A 9,748-nucleotide genomic window follows, 5' to 3' on the forward strand; every position below is an offset into this window, starting at 1 on the left:
TTTGTAACGCTTGATCTAATCTTGTTCACAATTTTTACCACCAGTTTCATAACGTTGTTTGGTTTCAGGAAATTTTCACATAATGCTTGCTGATGGATGATGCAGTGGTAACAGAGAAATTGCGGAAAAGTTTCATCTTTACGACATAACGCCACCAGACCCTTATAACAACCCACCATAGCTGGAGCGCCATCGGTTGTCAAGCCTACCATTTTCGATATTGGAATTTTCTCGGAAGAAATAATATTTTTTAAATGAGAAAACAACTCATGTCCAGTAGAGTGTCCTTTCAGTGGAATGAACTTCAAAAGATCTTCTTTAATCGTAAAATCACTAAAAACCATCCTGACGTGTCATCTGGGCAGTGTCAACGACATCTGTTGATTCATCCAGTTGAAGTGAAAAATAAATACAGTTTATCTAAGTCAGTTCTCAACTGTAAAAAAATATCATTGCTCGTTAATTCTACACGTCTCATCACTGTATTAGTAGAAAGCTGCATAGATTTTATAGCTGAAACTATCTCGTCTTTATTTCTAAAGTTGGCAAATAACGAATCAGCAGCTTCTAAAAGTGCCTGTTTTATCATTTCCCCGTCTTCATAAGGCTTCTTTTTTTGTGCAATTATCTGGGACACACGGTACGATGCTTCAGTTGCAGCCTTATTTTTGTCGACTGTTCTTAAAAATATTGATTGTTGTCCAATTAACTGCTTTTTTAACTGTTTCAGTTTCTCCTTTCTGGCGGCAGAATGTAGTGGAAATGATTTTTCAAAATTAGAATGTACAATTTTATGATGTCTCTCAATATTTCCTTTTTTAGCAACAGAGACCGAAGTATTACATAACAAACATACATTTTTATCTTTAACTTCTGTGAAAAAGTATTGTTCTTCCCATTCCGAATGAAAGTGTTATGTCTTTACCTTCTTACAACTGCTTGTCATAAATTTATTTTTGTTGTTCTCTACTAACCCAACCGCTGGACGTTGGTTACGCGTTCAGTTTTAAACTAAGCGCAATGTCGCCGCGCCGTGCGTATTTATCCCGTTCAAAGCAATCCAAATCGTTCTCAAACACTAACGCGCTGGTCCGGTTGGTCGGTTCTAGCTTGATGGCGTTAGCGGCAGATCGCTCACCGCAACGTTGCCGCTGCTTATGTTTGATATTATGACAATTAGATTTTTTTGTGGAATTTTCGGAAGCTTCTCTGATTTTTGCAGTTTGTATTTTTTAAATTAAAATCGTTGTGAGAGCTACCAGAATTGCCTCCGCCAGCTACCGGTAGCTCGCGATCGACAGGTTGGCGACCACTGCACTAGATACTCGTTAGGACAACACGAGGATTGTTCTGAATTCTTGGGGTTCTTGTTGAATACTGTTCGTGAGCAAAACAATAGCAAAATCAATACTCCTGACCGCTCTGGATTGAATGATTCTATACAGTCCATCTCGTCTTGTGTTTGTAAATCTTTTGCTGGAAAAATCCTCACTTGTTTGCTTTGTAGTAAAAATGTTCAAGAGGTAGCAAAAACGAATGTGAATTTCTAGAACTTCAATTAGCGTTTCCTAATATGACTAATAACCAGTCCGTGCAAAGCTCATTGTTAAATCATCTGAAAATGGAACTTTTAACAGGTGATGATCGACTGTATTGCCAAACATGCGCCAAACTAACTGACTGTTATAAGGAAACAAGTATAGCTAAGGCACCAGTTAATTTAATAATAAGAATGATGATCTTCAAACATGAATCAACCACTGACGTAAGCACCAAACTCTTACGAAGGTTCGAAATAGGTGAACACTTCAATCTAGCAGACTACTATTATAATATTCATGCAGTCATTAATCACTGTATTGGCTAGTATTGAATTTATTGGAGCCTCTGGAGACACCCTACATTTTGTTTTATAGAAGAGAGGACGTTGACAGATCAAGATCTTCAGATGATGTGGTGTTTCGAAAGTTTCGTCCGTTTTGATGTATATTTCTTTGCTTCATATATCGAGATTTTAGCGTCAAAGATGAGCCCTGAAATCCTCGAATATTGCAATTCTGGTGTTCTGGAAAAGTGCTTGTTCTGATTTCAATTTCATTGTGTGAATTTTTCTCTAAGATTTTTGAAAATTTTAAACAGCCTATGTTACTCGCTGATAATGCAGCTTTCTAATGGTGAAAGAAGTTTCGAAATAGATCATGTGGTTTTTGAGTCCATTCATTACAAACGAACAAATATTTTATATTCCCGATATCAGTTTATATTTTAGCAAAGAAGATTCTGTTTTATACAAATGAATGGAATTTTCAATCAAGATTACAACAAAATATATTTGCGTATTTTTCTATATCATTTGTGGATAACTTTCTTGGATTACGTATATAAGCTATCCTTTTAGGAAATGATATTGATTGTAACATAACACCCCACGAAAGTGAAGAGAAAGGCCCAACTCGAATTACCTCCTTGTTTGTACCAGATAGTTTTCCTCAGTAAAAGCATTAGCGGTGACAAACCACATTTACGACTTTCAACAAATTTTTCTTTTTTACTTAGAGACTCAGTTGACTATGAAATGAAATATGGTGATAATGTATTAGGTATGATAGTTTTTCAATGGGACAATTTATAATACAACCAGAATTACCTCTCGATATTCATGAACTAGGGTGAAGAAGTCAGTGTTTTGCGGGCTCGACGCATTAAATTTTGTTAAAAAAATGGAATTGGTAGTTCGTTATTTTTTTAACCAAACACAACACCACATTGTATTACAGCTGAGGGGAACTAATGATTTGTATTAATGATAATAATAATAGAAATAATTACAATGTTTATTTTCGATAAAACACAAATTACAACACGTTTATGAATTACAACAAAATTTGAAAACAAACATGCATGAAAATATAAAAAATAAAAAAGTAAGAGTAAGAGGTCAAAATAAGGTAAATGTATCAAATTAGGGTAAAATATATCAATTCGGTGTTCATAAGTCTATATTGGATGAGTATGTCAATATCTGAACGATTCAGCAGAAACAATCATAATCTATTGCAAAAATTTCAGGTTGATAACATCATTGGATATTGTTCTACCAGTTCTGTCTATCCATGTTTCTACATGACGCTTGAATGAAAAATAATATTTAATAATTTTTGTTTCATCTGGTAGCAAATTGAATATTTTGGGAGACAAGAATTCTACGGACCGTTGCCCAATACTCTCTTCACAAAAGACGAAGACGTGAATAATTCAAGGCATTTTGTCGAACTACTAGGGTCAATCGAGGTCACACAGAAAGATCAACTGATTAGTTTTGACGTGGAAAGCCTTTACACCAACGTTCCGGTCGAAGAAGCACTCCAAATCATACAGAGAAAGCTATCCAAAGACGGGAATCTAAAAGAGAGAACGAATCCACCTATAGAAGTAATTATGGAATTACTAGGATGCTGTGTACGGAACTGTTATTTCCAACTGAAGGACGAATTCTTTACACAAGATGAGAAACTGCCAATGGGATCACCACTTTCATCAGTCATAGCCAACATATATATGAAGTGGTTTGAAACCCTGGCCATTGAAGAAGCCCACAAGAAACCTCGAGTTTGGTTGAGATATGTTGACGACACCTTCATAATATGGAACCATGGTAATACTGAACTAGACGCATTCCTGAAACACATCAACAGCGTGAGACCTTCCATCATTTCCACAATGGAGAACTAAATCCTCAACGAATTGCCATTCTTAGACGTTTTACCATCAATCCCAACCACCATCAATCGACTAAAAGAGGAATCATCAAGACTCTATTAGACCGTATTTTGGGCTCTGTAATACGAAGGAATGTCTCGAGAAGGAACTAGACATCATCAAAAATGATCTTCAACGGAATGGCTACTCCAAATCGTTGGTAGAAAAGACTTTGGCTAAAAGACAGCAGGAGCCTCGCAAGGAAGAGAAGCCGTCACAACCAGTACTTGCACTTCCCTACATCAGAGGATTATCGGAGAGGATAAGAAGAATTGGTTCCAAGTACAACATCAGAACCTGCTTCAGATCCGGTAACACTAACCGTAGCAGCCTCACGAAAACCAGGCCCTCAAACGCGGACTGCGATTCCAAGAATTGCATTTACCGAATACCCTGTAAGTGCGGAAAATCCTATATTGGTGAAACTAAGAAGCCATTGAATGTTCGCATTGCCGAACACAAGAAACATACACAGCGAGGGGAAACCAGCAAATCAGGAATAGCAGACCATGTTTGGACCCATCAACACAACATCGAGTGGTCCCAAGCTGAGATCTTGCACAGAGAGGAACATTGGTTTAGGAGAAAATTCAAGGAAGCCGCATACATGTTGTCCAACCACGTATTCAGCCAAGCCAGCGTAGAAATACGCAACATATGGAAACCCATCATCAAGCAAAATATGGCCAACTCCCGCCAAACGGTCATCTCCCACTTAACCAGTGAAGCGGAAAAATGGAAAGTGGGGATAAGTGAAAGTACTCGAACGACCCATAAATAGTCATCTCTCAGAGGAATCAGTCCAGTCATCACCCGAAGACGATTGTAGATACTAACAATCGAAACGTCGTGAACTAACGTGGCTTGGAATCTCTTAATTTTTTTTAAATATATATTTATTTGTATTTCTTTATTTTTTGTTCAATAGTTTTAATTTTACTTGTGTTTTATGCCACCATTATTTCATTTCAGGTTATTTTTGCTTAATATAATTGTTATTTCTGAACTAGTGAAATTCATTCTGTGTTTTGTTTTTCATGAATAAATATTTTATTTCCTTATATTTTTTCCAATGTTTCCAATATTTTCATATATTTCCAATATTTCAGGAAATATTTCCAAAAAATATATTTCCGGAAATTTTACAACACTAATCACTCCTCCCCTCTAGCCCTTGAAAAAAAATAGGGGGGTAGATGATGACCGTATGGAGGTGAATTTTTGGGTATGATTCCCATATTAGAATGAGGAATGAAAATTGATGTGTCCTTTGAAATTTTCCATTACACGTCCATTTTCGACTTACAGGGGGGTCAAGTTTTCGTGGGAACGCCCTGTATACAGGGTGTTCCTTAAACACATGTTAATATTTAAGGAGGTAATTCTTAGACCCATTATAAGAAAAAAAACTTCTTATGGACGTATGTCCTAAACGCCTTAACTTTTGAGATACAGGGTGGCAAAGTTTTCAAAAATAATCAGTTTTTTAATAATAACTGAGATAATTTTGAAGACATCTTAGGCATATTTGGTACATATGTTCCATGCCTCAAGGCGCATTTTCTGATGTACAATTTTCTCAATTTTCTCTGCCAGTGGCGTACGTATGAGTTTTGAAATGTATATTTTTGGCGAAAAAAATACTACGCCACTGCTTTATCTTGAATTAAAAATTATTTTTAAAATCTCCATACATTTTTGAGCACATTTGTTTGCTGGGTTTTCTTTTACCGACGCATGTTTTTCGCTCAAAAAATTAAAAATCGCTTTACTTAAGGATAAATTCCTTAAAAATCTGATGTGAAAGCAAACTAAGAGATCAGATTTGTTGCAAAATAATTGAGGATCTAAAAGGTAATTGTTTGTTGTCAGATGCACTGTTCTCAATTATAATTACGTCATAACGCAGCACCGCTTAATAATTTTTGAAAACATAAATTTAGTTATCCTGGAATAAATGACGTGTAGCAGAATTTATTTACTGCACCTCTTGGAAATATGGAGTTTATCGATATGTGATTTCTTTTAAAGATTAAAAGCAGAACAGCCTACCCACCATAGCAATAAAAAACGAATTCTCTGTATCTACAAACGTCAGTAGCTAATATTGATGTTGGTTTAAAGTAAGGTGTTGGTGATAAAAACCGTCACAGCGCGTTTTGATTGATTTTGAAGTGTTATTGAAGTTATTTTGGTAGTCCGCTGTTTTTCTGAATATCAGTAAATATGGTAAATTATACGAATGCGGAAATGGCGCAAATGCATTACGTATATGGTCTTGCCGATGGTAATGCAACAGAAGCCAGGCGCATTTATCAGGAAAGATATCTTAATCGTGCCTTACCAGATAGCCGAACCTTTTCAAATATTCATCATGGACTTGGGGAAACTGGTAGTTTCAAGAAAGGGACTCCAGAAGGTAGACCTCGTGTAGTAAGAACTCCTGAAATTGAGGAAGCGGTGCTGCAAGAAATTGAGGAACATCCTGAGACGAGTACGAGGAAGATCGCTAGAACTCTGGATATTTGTCATCAAATTGTTTGGCGTATTTTGGTTGATTTTTTGTTATACCCATACCATATTTCAAGAGTGCAGGCTACTCCCCAGAGATTTTCCACAGCGTGTGAACTTCAGTCAGTGGTATCTACAAAGTATTGCACTAAATCCGCAGTTTGAGACACAAATTTTGTTCACAGACGAAGCAAATTTTTCTTGGAATGCCATCCAAAATTTCCATAACAATCATGTGTTGGCTGGAGAAAATCCCCATGCAATAACCGAAACCCATTTCCAACACCAATTTTCGGTTAATGTATGGGCAGGAATTATAGGTGATCATCTAATAGGCCCATTTTTTCTACCAGGACGCCTTGATGGTCGTTCTTATTTACACTTTCTCGAAGAAGACTTACCTGGGTTATTGGAAGATGTGCCACTTGCGTTAAGGAATCGAATACGGTACATACACGATGGCACCTCTGCTCATTTCAGTGTAATTGTCCGAAACCATTTAGATACAGTTTATTCTAATCGTTGGATAGGTCGCGGAGGACCTCAGCAATGGCCAGCAAGATCCGCCGATCTTAACAGCTTAGATTTTTTTTATGGGGTCACCTTGAAACTCTTGTGTATAAAACTCCCGTTAATACTTTAGAAGATTTGAGAGAGCGAATAGTTGCCTCGTGTGAAACTATACGAAATACGCCGGGAATATTTGAATGGGTGCGTAATTCCATGCGTAGAAGGGCGGAAGCATGTATACTAAGTGCAGGTGGCCTCATCCAACAATTTTTTTAATCAGTTTTGGTATTATTACTAATTAACAAATTTGTGCTATTCGTTTAGACTTACTGTCACAAAATAAAATAAAACTCGTTTTTGTGAAAAATTTATTTTTTTGCAGATTATGTTTTCAAATATTATTAGGGAATTGGTAATGCGTTATGAAGCAATTTTCAGATTCTCATTCATTTTAAAATTGATCTTATTTCTTAATTTGCTTTCTGTCGATTTTTATTTTTTTGAGTGAAAATCATGCGTCGGACAAAGAAATACCAAAAGATCAAATTTTCTCAAAAATAAATGAGGATTTCAAAAATGATTTCATTTTGAAAAGAAAGCATTGGCGTAGTACTTTTGCCCCAAAAATATTCAATGCGAAACCCGTAGGGATGCCACTGTTTGAAAAAATACAAATTTGTGTACATCAGAAAATGCGCCTTGAGGCATGGAACATATGTACCAAATATGCCAAAGATGTCTACAAAATTATCTCAGTTATTATTAAAAAACTGATTATTTTTGAAAACTTTGCCACCCTGTATCTCAAAAGTTAAGGCGTTTAGGACATACGTCCATAGAAAGTTTTTTTCTCAAAATGGGTCTAAGAATTACCTCCTTAAATATTAGCATGTGTTTAAGGAACACCCTGTATACACGACACAGTAGAATAAATATTCATTAAGATATGGAGCTACAAAAACATATGACAATAAAATGAAAAAACTCCATAAAAACATTATAAATTTCAAGCATATATTACAAATATCAGTATTTTGGTTTTTATCGATCATTGAATTAGTCCTACAAAATTAATTTGATCTATTATATTAATTTGAGCATCTAAAAATATTGCAATATATCAGGCTCGGTGATCACAACTACAGATGGGAAAATGTGTCACATCTCATTCTGAAAGGTGACAAAAATTCTATTAACAACCCTTGTGAATTTCTACGGTCTTTGAGTAGACGTTTTTCCAAAGGACTGAAATGCGAAACTAAATATGAGCAGAAGACATCATAATAACCCCTATTGAGATCACTTATTTCGTTGCGTTTCAAGTGGTGCGAATTTCTTCGTAATAAATCTAAGCCTGCTTAGAAATCAAAGAGGAGGTCCTCCGAGCAGAATAAAAGATTTGCGGTGAGTTAATGCCACTGAATCACATAAATTACTCAACAGCAATACCTCCCACATGGCAATAAAAAAAGTAAAAGAAATGCGTCACATTATTTAACACATTCTCTCAAAGAATGCATCAATGAAGTAGGTTTTGTAGTGAGAGTGAATAAAAATTGTATAAATTATCAACGCTGGACAGCTTGAATGGCAACTTTTCGATTGGACAGTTTTTCAATGGAATATGGAAGGTTTCGCGATAAAAAGTATTGGACGTTCTCGGGGGTTTTGATGAATGGATAATTTCGTTTCTGAAGCAGGGTCTGAGAGAAAAATCGGGGAAGGTGAACTTTGGTTGCTTCTTTTATTATCGTGAGAACTATACAATATCAACGTCTTGTAACTTGAAAGGCTGACAGATATTAAAGAAACAGATTTCTCAGTTCATTACATAAGCGAAGAACTACACTCTTAAGTGATTAAAACATTTCCATATACATGGTGTCAATTTGAAAAGGTACCACCTCCTGCATTTGGATACCTACAGAAAATTAAAAAAAATGCAAATACACGTCAAAACTATTTTTGGAACAGACTTTCATCAGGCTAGTTTTACAATTTTATTCATTCAGGACTCCACTAGAGTATGAAAAAAATGCAAAAACACGCCAGAACCATTTTTGAAAGAGACATTTATTAGGCTAGTTTTACAATTTTATTCATTCAGGACTCTATAGTAAAACCAATAATGATTGAGAGTAAAGCGCGTTGTCATATCTAAATTTTACGTTACCAGTTTATAGCAGAATCAAAATATAGTAAGCAGTAGAGTTGTAGGTTGTGGCAAATTATAGATAATACACAATACTAGTACGATTAAAAGGTATTATTTATGACAAAATCAGTAATGAGCTTGTAATGAGTAATACTTATACATTTCCTGATTACTGATCAGTTAAAATTCATTATTTTCTGTATAGTGTTAGATATTTATTACAACTAGTGGCAACGCTGTACGCAACGATATTTCTGTCTTTGTTACTTTACCGTAACTTCCATCTCATCGTTGCAGTCCTCACTAATGTACTTGCAGCCATGAGCGTATCATTGGTTTGTGAATTATACAGCGTGAATTGTACGTTTTACAGTTAAGTTAGTCAGCAATCGACGTGTTGTGATAACAATTGGTGAAAATAATAGTGCTAATAAGTGTTTAAGCGTTACATAATTATATTTCTACACCGTTCTCAAACTACTCAAAAAATGGGAGACATGGTCAGGCCTTCCACGTCGAAAAAGGTAAAACGGTCGGAGTCTCGGTCAGTAAGAGAAAAAAAAATTGTACTGCGAGTATTTCACTGTCTTGAAAGAGATCATCAGCCACCAAAAGATGACTTTGTGCATATGTGCTGTAATTCTACGTATAACCAACCGGGCATTTCTACATCATTAAGTTCCACAATTACAAAAGACAAATTAGTTGATATGTGCTCTGATTATACCGGTGTACCAAAATCATCGATTTACAAAATACTAAGAGAAGCAGAAATTCATGGGGACGTACAAACGCCAAAAACTAGTAGCGGAC

Source organism: Leptinotarsa decemlineata, unplaced genomic scaffold, assembly GCF_025532065.1.
Source record: "Leptinotarsa decemlineata unplaced genomic scaffold, Ldec_3_MD MMD2_tig00026294_RagTag_RagTag, whole genome shotgun sequence".
In the NCBI taxonomy this organism is placed as follows: Eukaryota; Metazoa; Arthropoda; class Insecta; order Coleoptera; family Chrysomelidae; genus Leptinotarsa; species Leptinotarsa decemlineata.